Consider the following 26,215-nt stretch of genomic DNA (forward strand, 5'->3'; position numbering starts at 1 on the left):
CCCTTGCTTGTGGGAGACGATCTCTCGCTCTTGTTTTTCGAGGAGATAAAAGCAGGAATGCCAGGTACGGCGAGCACTGCCAGGCGTGATGGCTTCCACCGGCAGTGTCGTCTTCCTGTGTAGTTTATGCCTGATGGTCTATCGTCCTGCAGGCCTCCGTTGTCGTGCTCCGTTAGACCCGTTGTACTCCGTTGGAAGTCTGGTGGTCTTCTCTAGGACCTCTGTTGCCTTCGCTGAACGTCCCTTGTCTCCGATGTACCTTCTTCGACTCTGTTGGACCTCCTTTGACTCCGTTGGACGTTCTTTGTCTCCGTTGGACCTCCTTTGACTCCGTTGGACGTTCCTTGTCTCCGTTGGACGTTCTTTGTCTCCGTTGGACGTTCTTTGGCTCCGTTGGACGTCCTTTGGCTACGTTGGACGTTCTTTGTCTCCACTGTATTTTTTTCACCCCGTTAGAAGTCTATTATCTCTGTTTGACGTCTTTTGACTCTGCCACACTACCGTTGCCTCCGTTAGACCCTCACACTGCCTCCGTTGTAGACCTCCGGTGACCCTCCTTTCCTCTCGTAGTCTCCTTTGGAGGTCAAATGATCCCACTGGACAACCGGCAGCAGTTTGCAGGGCATCATAGACCACTGGATCACATATGGTAATTCAGAAGGGGAAGGTGGGGAGGGGAAACTGCCACGAACCTCACACTGTGTTCAAGATCTGAAGCTGAAATGATCTTGCTAGTGAGGAATATCAGTGAATATTACTGTGATGAAGATCAATATAGATAGAATATTCATCATGTCTTACCATGAGATCTTTATCATACTTTAATGTTTCGTATGATAAATTGGAGGTCATTATTACGTGGGACAAGAGTCGAGTCAGTCTTCCTCTCTCTCTCTCTCTCTCTCTCTCTCTCTCTCTCTCTCTCTCTCTCTCTCTCTCTCTCTCTCGCCCATCGCCGCCAGCCACCAAGCTCTGTGTTTACATCTCGCCCGTTCGTGTACCTGAAGTCGAATTCCCTCGGATGTAGGAGCTTGATAGCTAACCCAACCTCTACACACCCACCCCACACCTCCCCTCACACACACCCGCCCACACCACACCCACACCCCCACACCTCCCCTCACACACACCCGCCCACACCATACCCACACCCCCACACCCCACACACACACACCTTCACCCTCCGGTAAGCCAAGCCAGCCAGGCCTGCAGGGGATATGTAATCCAGGCTGCAGAACGCGTCACGAACGCTGGTGCATGAACCCGGATTCTCCAGGCGAGTGTGACGTGGGCAGGGGAGGATGTGGGGCTGTGTTCTCAAGATCACAGAAAACGTCACCCAGGTTAAGAGCAGCAATCACACTTCTTATTGAAAGGATGTGAAGTATATTCTAAATCAATAATTCATATCAAAATTACCATAACACATCGCATTACAGACAACGCAGGTCTCTGTGTCTGTGTCTGTGTCTGTGTGTCTGTGTATGTGTACGTGTTTGTCTGTGCGTTAGAACACATTGAGAATCTGGCGACTCGTCTACACGACACGACAACGACACGAGGAACGACTACCATGACGACCCCCGTAGGACAGGCCGAGGGACGACTGGACGATCTTCAAGGACGACCTTCCCAGGGACGACCCGCTGGTACGACTCCGGGAACGAGCCGCTGATACGACCCATCGAAGTACGACCCGCTGATACGACTCCCAGGAACGACCCGCTGGTACGACTCCAGGCACGACCAGCTGGTACGACCCGCTGATACGACCCATCGAAGAACGACCCGCTGATACGACCCATCGAAGAACGACCCGCTGGTACGACCCATCGAAGAACGACCCGCTGGTACGACTCCCAGGAACGAGCCGCTGGTACGACCCATCGATGAATGACCCGCTCCCACTGACGACCCGCGGGTACGACCCTCCCAGAAAATTATATTTGATCAAAATAATCACGGCAAATTATGCATTGATTAAATAAAAGACACGATGTACTTGATCAGTTGATAATCATGATAAATCAAGTGTTTCATTAACTGATAATCAAGGTGAATTATGGATTTAATCAATCGATAATCCGTAGTGATGGTAGATTAATCAGAGACATATATAAAGGAGTTTGATCACCATGTATGGTGTCTGTTTTGATGGGTGTTGGTAACACTGGGCGAAACGTGTGTCACTGGGTGTTGGTAACGCTGAGTGAAACGTGTTTCACTTATACTTGGAAGTTTCTAAATATTCACGTAGTACGTTGGCAGTCATGATGATTTTATCATACTTTTTTTCTCTGTTTTTCTCCCCATTATTACTCTAAGTAGTACTACTACTACCACTACTATTACTACTACTACTACTAATGATAATAATAATGATAATTATGATAATGATAATAACAGTAATAATAATGGTATTAATGATTATTGAAAACTATTATTATCATTATTATCATCGTTATCATTATTATCATTATTATTATTATTATTATTATTATTATTATTATTATTATTATTATTATCATTATTATTATTACTAAGAATACTATCTATTACTCCTAATAACATTATTGTTATCATTATCATTATTACTCTCATTATTTAACCTTACACTCCTCCTTTATGAGGCTCTTGCAGCTTCGAGATTGCGCTCCATGAAGGAGCAGGGTAAGGTGATCCCTTCTAGAACGAAAACCTTTACAACGACACTGTATATTTTCCCGTCCGCTGATGATGATAATGTTAAGCCACAATGAAGGTGACTTCTCGTTTTCTGTGTTACCTCTTGTATGAAGACTCCGGATATATATATATATATATATATATATATATATATATATATATATATATATATATATATATATATATATATATATATATATATATATATATATATATCCCTGGGGATAGGGGAGAAAGAATACTTCCCACGTATTCCCTGCGTGTCGTAGAAGGCGACTAAAAGGGGAGGGAGCGGGGGGCTGGAAATCCTCCCCTCTCGTTTTTTTTAATTTTCCAAAATAGGGAACAGAGAATTGGGCCAGGTGAGGGTATTCCCTCAAAGGCCCAGGCCTCTGTTCTTAACGCTACCTCGCTAATGCGGGAAATGGCGAATAGTTTGAAAGAAAGAAGAAAGAATATATATATATATATATATATATATATATATATATATATATATATATATATATATATATATATATATATATATAAACGCCCATACACGCACATATACATACATATACATATCATCGTATACATACATATACATACACAGACATATGCATATATACATATGTATACATTCATACCTGCTACCTTCATCCATTTCCGTCGCTACCCCGCCATACAGGATATACCCCCCCCCCCCCTCCCCCGCCCCCGCTACAACGAGGCAGTCTTTCATATAACGGTAACGTTATATAATCAAATGAGTGTCCGTTTTCTCTCGATCCCCCTAAAACGAATTTGTTAATGTTTGATTAAGGCGGTCATGAAAAGCTTCTGTAGTTACCCTCTTCTCCATCATTTATTCCTGCCAGACTTACCTCATATTAATGAAAATTTGTACTTCATCCACGTGAAATGAATGAAATAAATATATTATATAAAGACGACTGAAAGCCTTGATCTCAAAGCCCTAAGTTGTAATTAGGCGACCCTGGCGCCGGGCAAAGAAAACGGGCATCTTTTTCAGGGGAACAAAAAACGCGTCTGGCTAATGGAGGAGGCGGGTGCCAGATTACCAATAATACACTAATTAACGCCACCCGTTCGAACCCCCCCCCCACTTCGCCACACCGGACCAGTGATATCCCTCGCGAGGTCGCACGAAGAAAAATTGATGGTCTGGCTTTATACCCAGCACAAAGAGTTGGTTTCTGAACCTCTGATTTATATTTTTTTTTACTTCAGAAACAATAGAATACAACTTCGTACGCCAGAAACTAGACATCGTACACATGAATACGTACCGAAGTGATTATATCATGTCGTCCACACAATATATCTTGGTTATAAGGGTTGAAAAACACTCTAAATAGTACAGAGGGGCAACTTTTATACTCGTATAGCTCTTTATTCTCCCATGCGAGACAATAGAGACCATATATTGTTGACAGAGAATGAATATAATTAACTCATTACTCCACAATGCCTTATGCAAATTTCTTTTAATTAAGGCTGGTGTAAGAATTGTATCTTTGTTATAAATAAAGATAAATATTTACTTCTAAGATATATATATATATATACATACATACATATATATATATATATATATATATATATATATATATATATATATATATATATATATATATATATATATATAAATGCATATATATATATATATGATCGCCTCTTCTCTGTGGTGAAGCCCATTTTACATCTGTCAAAAGCTTAGGTCATAACGTAAACATCAGATCAAGTGTGTTGATCATCACACTAGCGTTGTTGACCATTATAGTTACGGTGTGCAATCATCTGTTTGGTTCTGCAGTGATCAGTGTCCACGTGAAGGATTCCATGAAATACAACACTGATATTTAAGTTGTTTGCTGTCGAGCTTATCTGAAGGTTGTGAAACTGCGTGTATGACTAAGAGGTGGACAGTGAGTCACAGTGAGTCATGGTAGGGTGAATCAAGGGGCGTGAGTCACTGGAGGAGATGTCTTATTTACGTCTTGGTGTGGGTCAGTTGCCTGGGTGTGTGTGTGTGTGTGTGTGTGTGTGTGTAGTACAGGGAGGGAATCCTACTCCCGTAGGGGTCCTGTACACTCCTGTATGTTGTCCACATTCATCACATTTTCTTTCAGTTTATAACATTGATCCAGGATTCTTGTTATCAAAATACTTGTTCACATTGACCCCCTGGAAATGTTCTTCCTTGATTTCATGTTATGTTCTCTGGTGCCTCCATTTCTACATCTCTCGAAGAACTGTTCACCGTTCACGTTATTGAAGTGTTTTGATAACTTAAAGATGGTTGTGATTAGGTTACCCTCACTCTTCTCTCTTCCAAGGTGGGGAGAAATATGGCTTCCAGCCTTTCCTTATAACTCATCCCCCTTAAGTTCTGTACCTTCGTGATCGCCCTCCTCTGGACTTTCTCTATGAGTTCTTTGTGCTTCCGTAGTTGAAGTGGCCAAACTTGAGGAGAACATTTTGATCTTGGCTTGATGTACGATGCTGAAGTTACCATTATTTCTCAAGGTCTGGGTCTCGTTCTCGAAGCCTCTTTCTCGGGGATTTCGTTCTCGGGGCCTTGTTCTCGAGGTCTCGTTCTCGGAGTCTTGCTCTTGGAATCTCGTTCTCGAGGTCTCGCTCTCGGGGTCTCGCTCTCAGGATCTCGTTCTCGAGGTCTCGCTCTCGCGGTCTCGTTTTCGGGGTCTCGTAGACCATCCGTTACTGCAAAGTTATCCCGGGTATAATTCGCCTTTACCCATCTCCTGTCGGTCGCTGGCGTGAATCTCTCTCCTATATATATATATATATATATATATATATATATATATATATTGGAAAGGATCACAATTTTGCGCGTGATCAAGATATCCCTATGAGTCCACGGGGAAAATGAAACACGAAAAGTTCCCAAGTGCACTTTCGTGTAATAAACACATCATCAGGGGAGACACAAGAGAGAAATATAACAGTCAGTTGATAAACATCGAAGAGGCGAAGCTAGGACGCCATTTGGTAAACATGTGATTGTCCAAAACATACAACGAGCGTTCATAAACTTACCATTTTACAAATCTTATCAACAATAAAGTTATCTAATTTGTATAGACCATCACTAATATTAAGATTATAATTCTTTGTGTATCTAACAATAGAAGATTCAATGATATTTCTCTTGGTAATAAAGTTAGAGTTAATAACTGAGATGGCGTTACTCCAGTCAATACAATGATCATAGTTTTTAACATGATTAAACAAGGCATTTGATTCTTGTCCCGTTCTTATACTATATTTATGTTGCTTAAGTCTAACAGAAAGATCCTTACCAGTCTGACCAACATAAAATCTATCACAGTTTCCACAAGGCACTTTATAGTTGCATCCAAGAGAATTTTCTGGTGAATTCCTGATTAAGATATTCTTTATAGTATCATTGTTGCTAAAGGCAACATTTACATTAAAGGATTTAAGCAACATGGGAAGCAAAGTGAAATTATTATTAAAAGGGAGAACTAAAAGATTCTTGGTGTCAATGGGAGGTTTGAGCTCAACTCTATAAAATGATTTCTTTGCTAACTTGAGGGATTTATCAATGAAAGATCTAGGGTATTTTAACTTAGATCCAATAGAATATATCTTCTCAAACTCATCATCAATAAACTCTGGACTGCAAATACGTAATGCCCTAAGGGTCAGGGAGAATGAGAGGTAGTGAAAGCTTTGCGGAAGATGAAAGCCGGCAAGGCGGCGGGTTGGATGGTATTGCAACGGAATTTATTAAAAAAGTGGGTGACTGAGTTGTTGACTGGTTTGTGAGGATATTCAATGTATGTATGGTTCATGGTGAAGTGCCTGAGGATTGGCAGAATGCGTGCATAGTGCCATTGTACAAAGGCAAAGGGGATAAAGGTGCCAGTTGTAGACATATCTGTTGTAGAGGTGCCTAATATAGACATATCTGTTGTAGACATGTCTGTTGTAGACATATCTGTTGTAGGGGTTCGTGCTGTAGACATGTCTGTTGTAGACATATCTGTTGTAGAGGTTCGTGCTGTAGACCTGTCTGTTGTAGACATATCTGTTGTAGAGGTTCGTGCTGTAGACATGTCTGTTGTAGACATATCTGTTGTAGAGGTTCGTGCTGTAGACATGTCTGTTGTAGACATATCTGTTGTAGAGGTTCGTGCTGTAGACATGTCTGTTGTAGACATATCTGTTGTAAACATACCTGTTGTAGACATACCACTGTTGTAAACATACCTGTTGTAGACATACCACTGTTGTAAACATATCTGTTGTAGACACGCCTGTTGTAGAAGCCTGTCCATCAGCCACGTTATCAAAGTTTCAGAATTCATTTCCAAGAAAAAATATACTTTCATTTTCTTTCCTATTTCGCGGAATGAAAACCATTTTCTTTTGTTAAGAATTATTCCTTGCACCCACCCACACACACACACACACACACACACACACACACACACACACACACACGGACTAACTCATTTATGCAAATGTTGATGGAAAGTCAACAGTGTGGTGTGTGTATCGTTGATCATAATGGAACCATGAACTGTAGAGCAGAGCTTACCCTCCCAGGCACTACGACACTGAGGACACACACTCAGTCTTGCACACGGTTGAGAGACAGACAGACAGACAATAGACTGACAATATGTGATTGATAAGTCTGTATGTCAAGACATGGACGATATATATATATATATATATATATATATATATATATATCGTGTAGGAAGAGAGGAAAGTGATTGGTTCTCAGTGAATGTAGGTTTGCGGCAGGGGTGTGTGATGTCTTCATGGTTGTTTAATTTGTTTATGGATGGGGTTGTTAGGGAGGTGAATGCAAGAGTTTTGGAAAGAGGGGCAAGTATGAAGTCTGTTGGGGATGAGAGAGCTTGGGAAGTGAGTCAGTTGTTGTTCGCTGATGATACAGCGCTGGTGGCTGATTCATGTGAGAAACTGCAGAAGCTGGTGACTGAGTTTGGTAAAGTGTGTGAAAGAAGAAAGTTAAGAGTAAATGTGAATAAGAGCAAGGTTATTAGGTACAGTAGGGTTGAGGGTCAAGTCAATTGGGAGGTGAGTTTGAATGGAGAAAAACTGGAGGAAGTGAAGTGTTTTAGATATCTGGGAGTGGATCTGGCAGCGGATGGAACCATGGAAGCGGAAGTGGATCATAGGGTGGGGGAGGGGGCGAAAATTCTGGAAGCCTTGAAGAATGTGTGGAAGTCGAGAACATTATCTCGGAAGGCAAAAATGGGTATGTTTGAAGGAATAGTGGTTCCAACAATGTTGTATGGTTGCGAGGCGTGGGCTATGGATAGAGTTGTGCGCAGGAGGATGGATGTGCTGGAAATGAGATGTTTGAGGACAATGTGTGGTGTGAGGTGGTTTGATCGAGTAAGTAACGTAAGGGTAAGAGAGATGTGTGGAAATAAAAAGAGCGTGGTTGAGAGAGCAGAAGAGGGTGTTTTGAAATGGTTTGGTCACATGGAGAGAATGAGTGAGGAAAGATTGACCAAGAGGATATATGTGTCGGAGGTGAAGGGAACGAGGAGAAGAGGGAGACCAAATTGGAGGTGGAAAGATGGAGTGAAAAAGATTTTGTGTGATCGGGGCCTGAACATGCAGGAGGGTGAAAGGAGGGCAAAGAATAGAGTGAATTGGAGCGATGTGGTATACCGGGGTTGACGTGCTGTCAGTGGATTGAATCAAGATATGTGTATGGGGGTGGGTTGGGCCATTTCTTTCGTCTGTTTCCTTGCGCTACCTCGCAAACGCGGGAGACAGCGACAAAGCCAAAAAAAAAAAAAAAAAATATATATATATATATATATATATATATATATATATATATATATATATATATATATATATATATATATATATATATATATATATATATTCTTAAGAAAGATGGAGTAAAAAGACTTTGAGCGATCGCGGCCTGAACATGCAGGAGGGTGAGAGGCGTGCAAGGAATAGAGTGAATTGGAACGATGTGGTATACTGGGGTCGACGTGCTGTCAATGGATTGAACCAGGGCATGTGGAGCGTCTGGGGTGAACCATGGAAAGTTTTGTGGGGCCTGGATGTGGAAAGGGAGCTGTGGTTTCGGTGCATTATTACATGACAGCTGGAGATTGAGTGTGAACGAATGTGGCCTTTTTTGTGTCTGTTTCTTACTCTCCCAGCGCGTGTGCACGCGCGCACACGATTTAGAGAGAGAGAGAGAGAGAGAGAGAGAGAGAGAGAGAGAGAGAGAGAGAGAGAGAGAGAGAGAGAGAGAGAGAGGTGGACTACAAACACCAGCTGTGGGCTGGGTGGGTCGACCTGTTGAACCTTGGTTCCATTACTGGGGCAGTTCCCACTACTCATCGTCCCACCACCAACACCAACACCAACACCAACACCACCACCACTACAACACCACCACCAACACCACTACAACACCAACACTACAACACCACCACCACCACCACCACTACAACACCACCACCACTACAACACCACCACCACCACCACCACTACAACACCACCACCACTACAACACCACCACCACCACCACCACCACCACTACAACACCAACACCACCACCACTACAACACCACCACCACCACCACCACCACCACTACAACACCAACACCACCACCACTACAACACCAACAACACCATCCCCAACACCACCACTACAACACCACTTGAACAACACCGAGAAAACCAGAGCTTGACTCTATACAGTGTAGGAAATACAAGAGATACAGTGTAGGAAATACAAGATATACAGTGTAGGAAATATTTGAATTACAGTGAAGGAAATACAAGAGATACAGTGTAGGAAATATATGGATTACAGTGTAGGAAATATATGGAATGCAGTAGAGAAAATACAAGGAATAAAGTAGAGGAAATACCTAGAATACAGTGTAGGAAATATATGGAATACAGTGTAGTAAATGCATAGAATACAGTGGAAGAAATATATGGAATACAGTTTAAGAAACATAAGGAAATCAGTGTAAAAATTGTAAGGTTTCCATTGTAGGAAATACATGGAATAAAGTGTAATAAATACAAAACTACAGTATTGGAAATACGAGGTATACAGTGTTGTAAATACAAAGGATACAGTAGAGGAAATAAAAGAAATACAGTGTTGGAAATACAAGGAATACAATGTAGCGTTGTTGGAAATACAAAGGTAACACTATATAGAAGTAGATGAATTATATTGCTGGAAATATATGCAATAATTCTACATTGTTGGAAATTTTTGGTTTACATTGATGTGAGTGCAAAGATTACAGTGTTGGAAATAAAACAGTGTGGAACACTGTAATGATCTGTGTATTTAGGAAGAACGAGGAAACACTAGTATGATACTAGATTGAACTAGTAACATGCCTATGACACTAGCTAGAGTGAACTTGTAACTTGTGTATAACACTAGATGAACTAGTAACTTGTGTATAACACTAGATGAACTAGTAACTTGTGTATAACACTAGATGAACTAGTGACTTATGTATAACGCTAGATGAACTAGTGACTTATGTAAAACACTAGATGAACTAGTGACTTATGTATAACACTAGATGAACTAGTGACTTATGTATAACACTAGATGAACTAGTGACTTGTGTATAACACTAGATGAACTAGTAACTTATGTATGAGTCTAGGCAAACTAGTAACTCATACATGACACTAAAGCATAGCGGTATCAAACATTATGTATCATGGTGTGTATACATATATGTACATCATGTGTATATGTAAGTTTTATAAACGTACATGAAGTGTACTGATGTACGTACACACGGTCAACAGCATCAAGCAATGGTTTACTTATTAAGGCATTTACATTCAGAATTTACATAGAGAATAAACAAGAAGTAATGTATATAAATATGATTATCATATGCACAATACATAATGCATACATGCAAAAGTATTTACACACACACACATACACACACATACACACACACACACACACACATACACACACACACACACACACACACACACAGACACACACACACACACACACACACACACACACACACACACACACACACACACACAGACACACAGACCCAGACACACACACACACACACACTTCGTAATGCGTCGTGAGTGTCACATAGTGATGTTTGCAGTCCAACTTTACGTCAGACATTTTCTATTTTATTACTTTGAAGTTTTTTAAGTTCGTATTTTTTTACATTATTACTTCTTTCAGGACGACCTTCAGGCACGTATGTACGACCTATGACAACGACGGTACGACAACTGACCGTGTTGGTATGACCCTTGAACACGGTGGTACGACCTTTCGGTACGATAGACAGAAATGTGACCTGGATTCGTGCTCAAGGGTCGTACCGTCGTGCTAAATGGTCGTTCCGTCATGCTCAAGGATCGAACCGTCGTGCTCAAGGGTCGTACCGTCGTGCTCAAGGGTCGTACCGTCGTGCTCAAGGGTCGTACCGTCGTGCTCAAGGGTCGTACCGTCGTGCTCAATGGTCGTTCCGTCATGCTCAAGGGTCGTACCGTCGTGTTCAAGGGTCGTACCGTCGTGCTCAAGGGTCTTACCGTCGTGCTCAAGGGTCGTACCGTCGTGTTCAAGGGTCGTACCGTCGTGGGTAAAGGGTTAATTTGTAATGTTTAACTAGCAATAATTTCCCGAACACAAAAACAGTTTGGCCCAAAATAGAAATCCTTCACAGCTGGAGTGATCATGTTCTGCCAGTGAGGTGAAAAGCCCATTATGGCAACACTGCCTTGCCAGCAGCGGGTCATGACCTGGCTTGACCTTTGTGGCGGTCAGGGCGGACGGGCACGTCTTCTGGGAGAGGTTAATTGTCTGCCAGGTAATCATAAGAAGAATTGGCAATTTTCATGTCCCGGGATTTTCTTGATTTTACGAACGTTTTTAGTTAAGGAAAATATGTTTCTTTTAGTCACACACACACACACACACACACACACACACACACACAAAGCTAGAGACTGAGTGTGAACGAATGGGGCCTTTGTTGTCTTTTCCTAGCGCTACCTCGCACAGATGTGGGGGGAGGGGGTTGTTATTACATGTGTGGCGAGGTGGCGATGGAAATGAATAAAGGCAGACTGTGAAATGTGTGCATGGGTATATATGTATGTGTCTGTGTGTGTATATATATGTGTACATTGAGATGTATAGGTATGTATATTTGCGTGTGTGGACGTGTATGTATATACATGTGTATGGGGGTGGGTTGGGCCATTTCTTTCGTCTGTTTCCTTGCGCTACCTCGCAAACGCGGGAGACAGCGACAAAGCAAAATGAAAAAAAAATATATATAATATATATAACTTAAATTCTTTCCTCAAGTGAAGTGTGGACAGCATCTCTCAAGAAGGTAGGAATTATAGATCTTTCCACTATGTCTCCTTCTATAATTTAGTTATAATTTCATATTTCATCAAGTTTCTGTTGCCATAGTCCTCTTGACTCTGTTTGTATACAATTCCTGTATAACCTGACCTCTCATATTTCTCGTAGGTCAACGTTGCTGGAATAACACAGTCGACCTTGAAGTGAAGATGTTCTGTGTACATCCCGAGGGTCTGTGTCATGAGGGGAGCTAGGTGTTCGAGCAGTGTGAGGGAGGGGGTCGTTCCATGAGCAGTATGAGGGAGTCGTTCCATGAGCAGTATGAGGGAGTCGTTCCCTGAGCAGTATAAGGGAGTCGTTCCCTGAGCAGTATGAGGGAGTCGTTCCATGAGCAGTATGAGGGAGTCGTTCCCTGAGCAGTATGAGGGGGTCGTTCCCTGAGCAGTATAAGGGAGGGAGTCGTTCCCTGAGCAGTATGAGGGAGGGAGTCGTTCCCTGAGCAGTATGAGGGAGTCGTTCCCTGAGCAGTATGAGGGAGTCGTTCCATGAGCAGTATGAGGGAGTCGTTCCCTGAGCAGTATAAGGGAGTCGTTCCATGAGCAGTATGAGGGAGGGGGTCGTTCCATGAGCAGTATGAGGGGGTGGGTCGTTCCATGAGCAGTATGAGGGAGTGGGGCGTTCCATGAGCAGTATGAGGGAGTGGGTCGTTCCATGAGCAGTATTAGGGAGGGGGTCGTTCCATGAGCAGTATGAGGGGGTGGGTCGTTCCATGAGCAGTATGAGGGAGTGGGGCGTTCCATGAGCAGTATGCAATACTGACCACACATGTTGAAGGTGGAGAAGTGTGGATCATTGTTCATGAGGGAGTTCAATCAAAGTGAACTTAACCCTTGCGAATTCTCTCTTCCTATTTTAAGAACTTGAGTTCATTGTCCTCTCTCTCTCTCTCTCTCTCTCTCTCTCTCTCTCTCTCTCTCTCTCTCTCTAACTAGGAGCGTAAAAGCTGGAGAGAAAGAGAGAGAGAGAGAGAGAGAGAGAGAGAGAGAGAGAGAGAGAGAGAGAGAGAGAGAGAGAGAGAGAGAGAGAGAGAGGTCCCCGTTTTCATTGCGTCTCGTCTTACTTCCTCCCTAAAATCCCTCACCCTCACCTCCTCACCCTCACCTCTTTCCATATCTCCCCTCCCTTACCCCTCCCCAGAACCACCACCACCCCCCCCCTGTTGCACCCCCCTCCCCCACCACACCTGTATCACCCCCCCCCCCCCACCCACCCACAAGCGAGGCACCTATCCAGTGACGTCAGAGCTGGAATGCTCCAGGTGACCACGTCTGTTTCACCCGAGGATGAAACTGGAAACTTAAGACGGGCGAAACTTTCGCCCTTGGTACATACCGCGACCAGACGTTTCACTCGACCAGACGATACCTACATTCGACCAGAGTGAATGTACTTACCTACACCTGGCACAAACGCTGGTCCTACAGGGGCCTCTAGCGTGTACACACACACACGCAGTACGCAGCAGTGACTAGCGTTGCTGACTATGGTTCACGCACGTGCCTGCGCGGCTCTAAGCTACGTACGAAAGCGATGGATTCTCACTGACAGCGACCTGACGCCCGTCATGTGTCGCAAATCCTCGTATGATCGTCATGAAATACGACTCGCATGACCTTTCCCACAGTTGACCTTCTGCTGTGACCTTGCCTGACCTTTTCTACGGGTAGCGAACAAGTGGAACAACATGACCTTCACAAGTGAATGCCCCGACGCGTTTATATTGCCTTCATTTATCGTCTTTCCTTTATCCGCTAAGAAATTATCGCCACGTAACTAGAACCTCCTTTGCTACGCCATTGAAATCGCACGATGTGGCGTAGCCCTGGTCATGCGTAAGTGCCCTATGCGTCAATCAGACGCTGAAGGCTTAATCAATCATCGTGAACACCTGAAGGTTGTGTTCGAGGTATTTCAAATGGTCGTTGACCTCTGACGAGCCTGAAAATGACCCCCAAATGACCAGCCAGGGCAGGGCAGGGCACGGGGTCAGTTGGTCAAACAGTCAACGTACCTCAGGTCATGAGAGGCCAAGTCTCTCTCTCTCTCTCTCTCTCTCTCTCTCTCTCTCTCTCTCTCTCTCTCTCTCTCTCTCTCTCTCTCTCTCTCCCCCGGGCGACCCATGAGAGCTTCGTCTTCCTCAGCAGGGCGCCCCACGCGACTCCTCCTCCTCCTCCTCTGACTCCTTCAGCTAACGAGAGCCACTTGGGGCGGCGCTGCCGTCAACGCTCGTCTTCTGCAGCGCCTCCTACGGATCCCTGGGCTATGTCTCTCTCCCCGTCGCCCCTTGCAGCACCGTCCTACTCCCCCCCTCCCCCCCCAGCAACCCCTGGGCTCCCCCCGGCCCCAGGTACCTCGGCACGCTGCCTCTCCTGCTGCAGGTGGGTCAGTTCTGCCTCTCTCTCCTGCTGCAGGTGGGTCGTCAGTTCTCCCTCTCTCTCCTGCTGCAGGTGGGTCAGTTCTGCCTCTCTCTCCTGCTGCAGGTGGGTCGTTAGTTCTGCCTCCCTCTCCTGCAGCAGGTGGGTCAGTTCTGCCTCCCTCTCCTGCTGCAGGTGGGTCAGTTCTGCCTCTCTCTCCTGCAGCAGGTGGGTTAGTTCTGCCTCTCTCTCCTGCTGCAGGTGGGTCAGTTCTGCCTCTCTCTCCTGCAGCAGGTGGGTCAGTTCTGCCTCCCTCTCCTGCTGCAGGTGGGTCAGTTCTGCCTCTCTCTCCTGCAGCAGGTGGGTCAGTTCTGCCTCCCTCTCCTGCTGCAGGTGGGTCAGTTCTGCCTCTCTCTCCTGCTGCAGGTGGGTCAGTTCTGACACTCTCTCCTGCTGCAGGTGGGTCAGTTCTGCCTCTCTCTCTCCTGCTGCAGGTGGGTCAGTTCTGCCTGTCTCTCCTGCTGCAGGTGGGTCAGTTCTGACACTCTCTCCTGCTGCAGGTGGGTCAGTTCTGACACTCTCTCCTGCTGCAGGTGGGTCGTCAGTTCTGACACTCTCTCCTGCTGCAGATGGTTGAGTTTGCACGAAATATGAAACTAACCATAAACAACACAGAGAAAACATTTCCTTCAGGCAGCACCAGCTGTTGGGAACGGTAGGAGGATAAGGTTATGAGGAGGAGTGATGAGGTCAGCCATCTTGCTCTCGACCAGCACCAGCTACTGGGCACAGAACGAAAATCAGGTATTAAATTGGGATAATGATGATTATCACGAAATTATTCCTTTATAGTTAACACAACGGAAGGATGGTTAAGTAGGACAACAAAGATAAAGGTAAATGACTTAAAGAAAAGCCAATGAAAAGGTAAAATGGCTAAATGGCTTTTAGGGGGAGACAAAGGTGGCTGACTTAGCAAGAAAAAGGCTGGAGGATATTAAGAAAAAGGTCTAATGACCCGGCGAAGGTGATCAAGAGCCACGAGCAAGATGAGGGATCATGAGAGACGAGAGAGTCAGCTTAGATGTGAACTTCAGGACGACAGAGACGCAGACATGTCTGCTGAATGAGTCTCCACGACGAGACGAGACGCTGAAACTGCCCTCTGAACTTTCAGGTGAGGAGGAGGAGGGGGGATGGGAGGGGGCAGGGAGACCACAAAGACTGGCGAATCACCTATTCATGTCGGGTTAGGGGCTTAGGGTGAGAGGATCAACTACAAGGTACATGACGCCTGATGATGGTGAGGTAGAGGGAGGCAGAGTGAGGCAGAAGTACCCGGTAGAGTTCAGCAGAACGAGCAGACAGCTGGTGTGAGGCTGAATGAGGAGAGTGTGGGAGAGATTACCCAGCGAGGCGATGTGAGGCAGATGAGCCTGGGATTAATAGCATGGCTTCGTTGAGCAGATGTCACCGTATGAGGGTGGGTTTAACAGCATGGCTTCGTTAAGCTGATGTGCGGATGTTAACGATAGCTACATTAAACCTGGTAGAAATATCTATCTCTGGCTGAAAAGATGAGGAAAACAGTGAGTGGAATTGTTCAGTTCATGAGTTTTAGATGAGTCAGGTGAGGAGTAATAGTGCATGAGGAAGACCAAGCATCCAACAGGGATGCGAGGATGATAATGGATGAGGTGATGATTCGTTGAGTGGATGAGGTTGACACCCCCAGTGTTAAGGACGTGTGGATGACTTGAGATGATGGACAACAAAGTGGATGGATGGATTGATGATGTCCTGGGTGGGATGATGTGTATCATGATAGACAGATTGATCGCTGGTGTCGTGGATGAGTTGACGTTGATCACAAATGATGAATCAATCAATAGTGTTGTGTATGAGGTGATGAATACCATAGTGGATGGATTGATGAATGGTACAGTGGTTGAGGTGAAGCATGTCACAGTGGATGGATTGATGACAATCTAACGGATAATTAGAAAACGTCAGATGAACCTGAAACATTAAGATTATAAACAAAACGTCCTGGGAACATGAGAGTTTTTTGAGGAGTGATTAGAAAACATATTCATCTCTAAATCGAAGGTGTGTTGTGCTTGAAGACATCACCAGCCAGAGGGCAACGGAGGAGAACATTCATCCACTGCTTGTGGTCCACGGCAAAAGCAATTACAATACAGTTATCCAGTACCAGTCCGTTTTCCTTGACGTCCAACAGAGCACGGATGCTCAGCATGAGTGTAAAATGAACATGTTCCCGAGTAACGATGTTCAGCCTCTCCAGGTCACGCCACCATGACCCAAGACCAGGTCACGCCACCATGACCCAAGACCAGGTCATCCTACCCTTGGATAACCCAGCAGACACACAGACGAGGGGGTCCCACTCACTGCTCACCCTACCTCTCCTACATCCTGGGAAAAAACAGATCCATGTAAACAACTCCTTCATACATCCATGGGACTCGCGTGTAGTACATCCTGTGGAAAACAACACCGTTGAAAAATATACGATAATCGAAAAATGAGACAAAAAAGTAAGTTCAAATGACAGTGATTTGAATCAGACCAGGACGTGGTGGTCGAGGCCAGGATTTGATGAACACTTAATAGGTTTAACACGTGTCTGTGCAGCAATTACATTGATTACACCAATGTGGGTCACACCACAAAGAAAATGGTGAGTTATGTGACTGAACATCAGAACCTGTAGTGTGGAAACGATTCCCAGGCATCTCCTCCTCCTCCTCCTCCTCCTCCTCCTCCACGCCCGCTTTCCCGCCCAGCCAGGGAGACATCAGGCCTTTAAGGGCGTATCATCTGGGGGGAGGGGAAGGGGGGGAGGAGGGAAGACTCATCACCAACGCTGATTCATTAGCCTCTCATCATTACAGCGACGATGATGATGATGATGATGATGATGGTGATGATGGTGATGATGATGATGGTGATGATGGTGATGATGATGATAATGATGATAACCCACAGTAAGACCCGCTTCCATCACTCCATCAACCCCCAGACGGAGTGACCCACCTTCTACTTCATGATCGACATCAGCTTCAGTCTTGATGGAGAGACTGATCTCTCTCTCTCTCTCTCTCTCTCTCTCTCTCTCTCTCTCTCTCTCTCACCAGCAAAACACACGACACACATTTGCAACTACAGACAGACGGACGATTTCACGGGAGATGTCGAATCTTGTGGCTGACGTGCATCTCCGGCCATATTTCTGATGAAAACATTTGGAACGTATGATAATGAAGAGATACCACCACCTCCACGGTACACACAATCATGATAATGCATTCTGCTACGAAAAAGAAAAAAAATCCTCCATTAAAATCGTCGACCAATACAGATATTACAGTCCTCGTACACACGGGCCTCAATTCTCTCCCCAGCTCTTCTGTTGATTGTGAAGCACAGGTCATGACCTGAGGTCTGAGGTAATGACCTGAGGTTTAGACCATGACCTGGGACCCTCGGTGCCTGACCTGGGGCCCTTAGGTCATGCCTTGAGGCCCTTGGGTCATGACCTGGGGCCCTTGGATCATGACTTGGGTCTTTGGGTCATGACCTGAGCCCTTGGGTCATGACCTCAGGCCTCAGGTCATATGACGTGCTACATGTGTTTGCTGGATCAGGTGTTACGTCATCATGTTAATCACCTGACGCACAAACAAACCAACAAACGACACCGACAATGACAACAGACCTTCCGCTACATAGACCGAAGGGTGAAAATACCTTCCCTCGCGTCGTTTGACAAGAATTTGACCAACGTATTGACCCTTCGAGGCCAAAGCAAAATAAATAATCAAATGTTCCGTTAGACACTAACAAACATTCGTAAAGCAGTACAGTTAGACACTAACAACCCTGCAGGGGCGACTAATGAGCAGTGAACCTCACGATCCTGGATTGTTAACTTGTTTATTATGATGCTTGACTTAATTGGCCAATGAATACCAGATGAAGGTTATACCCAGGGAATCATACACACGTCTGTGATCCTACAGTGGACCCCAGAGCCACACGGAGAACGCTACTAATAGTTTAAGTGTTGGGATATATCCCGGGATCCCGAGTGAGGCCCTTCCCCTCTGATAAGTATAAAAATCAGATCCAATACCTTGGAAGGAGTTCTTACCCACATTACAACACGAATATTTATGCATGAGAGGCCTCGCCAGCCAGTGCATAGACGCGCCAGGTAGGAGGGCACTAACCCACACCTATCCCTAAGGACGTTATTCGTGCTAGTCTGCCCGAGTTGGAGAGCCAAGTCGACTGGAATGGAGGAGGCGTTTATAGGTGGAGATCCTCTCGCCTCGGGGGAGGGAGTTCGTGAATACTAAAATGGGCAAAACTCCCACAGACTTGGCCAAACACTTGGGTGCCGAGCGTAGTGTGTGCCGGGAGGAGGGGTGTACGTGGGGAGGAGGTGGGTGCAGGTGGTGCAGGAAAGGCCGGTTAGGTGGGTTAAATGGTGTGCAGGCGATGGAGCGCTGGTATGTAGATGGGTAAGGGTTACGTGTGAAGTTGTGGTCATGTGTGGTAGTGGTGTGTTAGTAAATATGTGGGTGTGGTAGTGGTGTGTATGTTAGTAAATATGTGGCTGAGGTACATGTGCGTGTTAGTAAATATGTGGCTCAGGTATATGTGTGTGTGTTAGTAAATATGTGACTAAGGTATATGTATGTGTTAGTAAATATGAGGCTGAGGTATATGTATGTGTTAGTAAATACGTGGCTGAGGTATATGTGTGTTAGTAAATATGTGGCTGAGGTGTGTGTGTTGGTAAATATGTGGCTGAGGTATATGTGTGTTAGTAAATATGTGGCTGAGGTATGTGTGGGTTATCAGTGTGGGCAGAAGCCAAAGTAATATGTGCAGAGTAAGGGAAGAGAATCCGTGTTGTGCAGGAAGGCAAGTGTGATGTAGGACGACTACGTCATAGCAGGACATGTAAGTCCTGTGTGTGACACAAACAGATGTTCAGAGGAGAAGATAGTACCCACCTCTGCTGTGTAGCGGTCAGGTTAGGTTAGGTTAGGTCCTCCAGTGTGGGAAATCATGTCCAAGTCTTGGGTTTATGAAGGCAGTTGTAAGGAAGCAGGAGGCAGACGGCGGTGAGGGAGGAGTGAGTGGTGGAGAGGGTTTGAGGAGGAGGGAAGGAAGGAATGTCATGTTGACCCGAGAGTGTCAAAGCTCACGTGATAACCAATCGAGAGGGAGACATTATTCCATCACTTATTATGGAGATGGGTCGACATGACGGGAAGCTAGGTGTGTGAGGAGCGGGGAGAGTGTGAGGGAGGGGAGACAAGAGAGAGGGGGAGAGCTTGGAGATGTGATCTCCCTTGATGTCACACACACACACACACACACACACACATCATCATCATCATCATCATCATTATCATGGGAGAATCGTGATGTAGGATAGCGAGGTGTTGGGTAGCAATGTGTGAAGTAGTGAAGCCAACAGTTCCTCTCCCTCACGAGCCACACACTTAACGTAGGTCCTCAAGCACCTCAGCGGAGGTGCGACAACTGAATGATAATATTAAAGGAAATCTCAGTCTTATATTTTCTTAATTTAAACGTAATGAATGACTGACTCTCTTCTTCATTCCTGTACCTCCTGAAAACTTTGCCTCCCCTCACCCCTAGAGACCCTCACAACTCTTCCCTCACCTCTGTAGCCCCCTCACAACTTCTCTCTCACCCCTGCAGTCCCTCACAACTCCTCCCTCACCCTTGTAGCCCCCTCACTCCTCCTCCCCCACCCCTGTAGCCCCCTCACTCCTCCTCCCTCACCCCTGTTGTCCCTCACTCCTCCTCCCTCACCCTTGTAGCCCCCTCACTCCCCCTCCCTCACCCTTGTAGCCCCCTCACTCCTCCTCCCTCACCCTTGTTGTCCCTCACTCCTCCTCCCTCACCCTTGTAGCCCCCTCACTCCTCCTCCCTCACCCCTGTAGCCCCCTCACTCCTCCTCCCTCACCCCTGGAGTCCACCAGTAGCCTGGCCTCGCTCCATCTCAGACGTTAAGAATCAATCTCGTCAGCTGCTCTTCAAGTCGTCCACCGTCTCCCCGTTTTCTTTACTTAATGATTTTCCCTTCATCAGGATTGTCTCCTGCAAAAAAAGTGTGTTCGTTCATCTGTCTCCGTATTCTATCATTGTCCTGAAGATACAATTATTCATCATGTCATCAAATGATATTTGCGACATTCTAGTTAGTGTATCATTGCGTCTAGTGAAGTCTCTGCTACTGTATTACAACCCAAACACCTCACGAGAGCAGAGAGATGATTGGACGCAGCCACGCCAAAGGTGACTTTATACTAGCCAACGTAACGTCGAGCAGGTTGAGTCCGGTAGCACCATATATATATATATATATATATGTCAATGGACTGAACCAGAGCATGTGAAGCGTCTGGGGTAAACCATGGAAAGTTCTGTGGGGCTTGGATGTGGAAAGGGAGCTGTGGTTTCGGTACATTACACATGACAGCTAGAGACTGAGTGTGAACGAATTTGGCCTTTGTTCATCTATTCTCGGCGCTACCTCGCTAACGCGAGAAACGGCGATTCAGTATAAAAAAAAGATATACACGGTTTTCACATAGGACAAATTGGTGTTTTCCTAGAACGTTTTAAATTTAGAAAAAAGATTGAAAGGATGTTTTGTGGCTCGTAATTTATTACATCATTTTGAAGAATTACATTATAGTATTACTTTCCCTTATCATAAAAAAGTGACACCGCAACAGAAATACTGAAGGCAACATTTTATTCTAACTTATATAAGTATGTAATTAAGAACTTTACTCGTATGTTTTAGCTACAGCAAAATAATTATTTTAACAAGTTTAGTTGTCCAGTCTAAATTCTCTCCCAGTTTCCAGTGAAGGCAAATACGGCTAAATTTTAGAGGTAATTAATGGAATTATATAATTACTTTACAGTTACATTGTCTCAGTAATAATTCCCTAAGTCGCCTTGGTCTATTGACAGTCAGAGCAAGAGGTCAAATGATTGTAATGAGCCTTATCTCATACCTCACTTAAGATGGAGGTTATCTTATCTATGTAACTTCTCGCCTTATGTCTAATCATCTTTAGTCAGTCATTTGACCCTTAACAAGTGCCAAGGACTGTTATCTGTTATCTGTCTTTCCACTGTACTGCCATGTGTATACCATACGTCCATACTTACCTGCTGAACACCTTGTGAGGAAACTCATTACCTGGCGGTATGGTAACGAGACGTCATCTGGAAGAGATAGACTTACGAGACCCCCGTCTATCACGAGATCTCCCACGAGACTTCATTGGCCAAGAGATATGTATAGCTTCCCCACCCCAACCTCGCACGAGACCTCATCAGTCGAGAGACTTTCCCAGTTACGAGACTTGATCGGCTAAGAGACATCGCAAATACGAGACATCATATGGCGAGAGACATTCCCAGCGACGAGACCTCCACGTTAACTGAGCAACGAGACCTTAGTGAACACGAGAACACCCCCCCACCCCCCCTCAATCATTCAGCAGGCCGTCCGTACTGCTGCGAGACTTTAAACTAAGCCTTCGAGAGACTACAAACATCTCTTTAAAAACCTGGCCAGGGTCTCCCTAGGTCTCCAACCCCAGCTGGAAAATAGTTCGTCGACGCCAGGTTCTCCTGAAGGAGGGAACCATCTCCTGCTGTGGCAGTAGACCTGGACACCACCTGCTTCATCCTTCGTCAGATGGAACACTGAGGAACCTCTGAGTTCCATGTTCCAGAACTATTTACTCTTGTGTTTTAAAGATGTTTCAACAGTCCACAAGTCTACTGATAGACACTTAGGGGATGAAGGTTACTAATAGACATTGTGGGGGTGGTGGTGTTGGGGGGGGGACGGGTTGTTAATATTGGTTATTAACTATTGTAAGGACGACATCAACCATCACTTGGATATGTTAGAATTTGTCATGATTCATTATTCCAGCTGATACATAGTTCCAGGAACTGGAAGGATCACGTCTTGTTGTAAGTGACGAGCATTTATCTCCCATTACCTGGAAAGGTCGACCTGCACACACTTGACTGCTTCATTATACAGTCTCACTGGTTCATAATGCAGTCTCACTGGTTCATAATGCAGTCTCACTGGTTCATAATGCAGTCTCACTGGTTCATAATGCAGTCTCACTGGTTCATTATACAGTCTCACTGGTTCATAATGCAGTCTCACTGGTTCATAATGCAGTCTCACTGGTTCATAATGCAGTCTCACTGGTTCATAATGCAGTCTCACTGGTTCATTATACAGTCTCACTGGTTCATAATACAGTCTTACTGCTTCATTATACAGTCTCACTGGTTCATAATACAGTCTTACTGCTTCATTATACAGTCTCACTGGTTCATAATGCAGTCTTACTGCTTCATTATACATTCTCACTGGTTCATAATGCAGTCTCACTGGTTTATAATGCAGTCTCACCGGTTCATAATGCAGTCTCAATTGTTCATTATACAGTCTCATTGATTCATTATACAGTCTCACTGGTTGATCACACAGTCTTACTGGTTCATTATACATACGTCACGGTTCATTATACATACGTCACTGGTTCATTAAACATACGTCACTGGTTCATTATACATACGTCACTGGTTCATTAAACATACGTCACTGGTTCATTATACATACGTCACGGTTCATTATACATACGTCACTGGTTCATTATACATACGTCACTGGGTCATTAAACATACGTCACTGGTTCATTATACATACGTCACTGGTTCATTAAACATACTCCACTGGTTCATCATACATACGTCAGTCACTGGTTCATTATACATACGTCACTGGTTCATAGAGCAGGTATATAGTACCTTCTTCTTCGTCATCATCATTGTATCTTTTCTTCCAACTTTTCAAAATAATTTTTCGTTCGACTCCAACATGTGTGGCACCATACGTGACCACATCATCCAGGGACACTGGTCATCTAGAGCGTAGGTGATATTGCTGGGGGAAGGTTGAGGTGGACAGCGGACAGGGGAGTACATGAGAGTATATGGGAGTCTAAGTGAGCACATGGAAGTACACTGGAGTATTTAGGAGTACATGGGAGTATACTGGAGTAAATGGACCGTGTACTTATAGTAGAGTCTATGAGAGTACATGGGGGTACAATGGAGTACATGGGAGTATCCTGGAGTAAATGGACCGTGTACTCATAGTAGAGTCTATGAGAGTACATGGGGGTACATGGGAGTACATGGGAGTATACGGGAGTAAATGGACAGTGTACGTATAGTAGAGTCTATGGGAGTGTATGGGGGTACGCGGGAGTACATGGAAGTTCATGAGAGTACGTGGGAAAGCCAGAGAACAGTTGACCTGACCGTGTGAGGAGGTCATCTGCTAGAGGATAGTAACAATATCTTAGGTTCCTGATCTGTACAAACCGAGACAGTACAGTACAGCAGAAGGTTCCTCCCCACCCACCACTATAGATGGAGACAGTACAGTACAGCAGAAGGCTCCTCCCCACCCACCACTATAGATGGAGACAGTACAGTACAGCAGAAGGCTCCTCCCCACCCACCACTATAGATGGAGACAGTACAGTACAGCAGAAGGTTCCTCCCCACCCACCACTATAGATGGAGACAGTACAGTACAGCAGAAGGTTCCTCCCCACCCACCACTATAGATGGAGACAGGATAGTAAAGCATGAGGCTCCTCCCCATCCACAACTCCGTCATGGGGAGTTATTGAAGGGGTCTGGCGGATATGACATATGATGTAGGGGAAGATAACTTAGTGGAAGGTGATGTAGACAGGAAAGAAGAAAAAAATTTGATAATGCAGAATGATATAAAGACGAAGTGATAACAGGAGAATACAACTCTGGTTTGCATGTTGTAGGAGGGAGATAAGATAACGCTGGTGTAGGTTTGCATGTTGTAGGAGGGAGATAAGATAATGTGATGTTTGCAGGTAGAGATGAATAATGGATAATAAGTAAGTCGTGAGTAAAATCATTCAGGGTTGTAGACATAGAGGGAAGGGAAAACTGAATAAGGATAGATAGATTCAGGAACATCTATCACAAGGGACGATAACACATGAGGGTAAAGGAAAATGCGGAGAAAAGGAAATGAAAATCTAATTGAACTTAATGTTAAGATGGAAGAAGGACAGACAATATGAGAAGAGGAAGAGTAGACGAATCTAAGACAGGAAACAGTGATTGTGGGGAGAGAGGCAAGTGAGAGGATGAAGATAATGAGAGAGAGAGAGAGAGAGAGAGAGAGAGAGAGAGAGAGAGAGAGAGAGAGAGAGAGAGAGAGAGAGAGAGAGAGAGAGCAGACTTCGTCAGCTGGCTCCACCCAGCTGTTGCAGTACTGATGGTAAACAATAGGCCACAGTAATCAGAGTTTCTTCACCACTTCCATTCCCAGACTTTCCAGATTTTGATTATTTCTTGTTAGAGACAAATTATTTTCCCCCAGGGGGAACTTCGCCTTCCAGCTCTGGCTGATCATCTGGCAGTCCTCCTTGATTAAAATCATCCTGGAGGAAAAAATGAATGACATTTTTTTTTTCTTTACCCAGGATGAGGTATAGGGAGGTTCCTCTCATTTCCTGGAAAATAAGTTTGAACTTGACGTGTCCTTAGAAAGTTGGGGATCGTCGAGGAAGAACTAATCCCCAGAGATTAACCCCTGAGAGCCCCCCAGAGATCGCTCTCTGGAGTCACAGACTCCGGAGATGCTTCTTCATGGCTTCGGAAACTAAACAACTGTCGACCAAGAGGACACGATATTTCCTTGTCCCCTGCAGGAGGATCTCCTAGCGGAGGAGAACGCCCTGGCGTCTCCTGCGTGATAGGAGAACCGTCGAGGGAAGGAGACACGAGACTGTGTTCTCCTAGGAGACGAGAGAACCATCGATAACGTAGATGTATTGGTTCTACATCTGTTCTTTGAGGAAGAGGAACACGAGAGAGGAGGTCGATGTAAGGCTCTGGGTTCGGTCACTTGGTCAGGTCATACATCAGGTGAGGTACGTGTACCTGGGTCAGGAGGTCATACATCAGGTGAGGTACGTGTACCTGGGTCAGGAGGTCATACATCAGGTGAGGTACGTGTACCTGGGTCAGGAGGTCATACATCAGGTGAGGTACGTGTACCTGGGTTCACCTTCCAACACCTCGTTCCCAGGACCCTGGCTAGTGTCTGTGTGTGGGTCGTATCTCAAGGCGGAGAAACCATTCGGAATCATAGACGCGCAAACTTCGTAGCCACTGTCGAACCCAGGGCTTCCGATCCTTTGTATGCTTGCTCCTGCGGACGTCTAGGAGGCTACTGGACAGCTACCAAGTGACTTTTGGATACGAACTTACACTGAACAGACAACCCGACAACACACCCATGTTGCGTTTCGTTCCAGAACGGTGATTGGCATTGTTCATGGGTACAACCATTCAACCTTAATATTTTTTCTACTCCAATCCCCCATATTGCTGGCACAACCGTTCCGTTGAACAATGCAATTTTACATTCGAAGATAAATCACCCCAGCAGCAAACAGGTTTTGTCCTGCCAAGAAAATGGATGAAACATTGGCAACTGTGTTTTGAGGTAAGCCATAGTGCGTCTGA

The 26,215-nt window shown here is 45.0% G+C and overlaps 1 protein-coding gene across 1 annotated transcript in view; it reads left to right on the forward strand.

Moving 5' to 3' along the window:
* LOC139752485 (uncharacterized) overlaps positions 1 to 26,215 on the forward strand; it is a 160,993-nt gene that overhangs the window by 112,237 nt on the left and 22,541 nt on the right. The gene's annotated exons all lie outside the window — the stretch shown is intronic.

The sequence above is a fragment of the Panulirus ornatus genome, chromosome 2 (genome assembly GCF_036320965.1).
Source record: "Panulirus ornatus isolate Po-2019 chromosome 2, ASM3632096v1, whole genome shotgun sequence".
NCBI classification, from domain to species: Eukaryota; Metazoa; Arthropoda; class Malacostraca; order Decapoda; family Palinuridae; genus Panulirus; species Panulirus ornatus.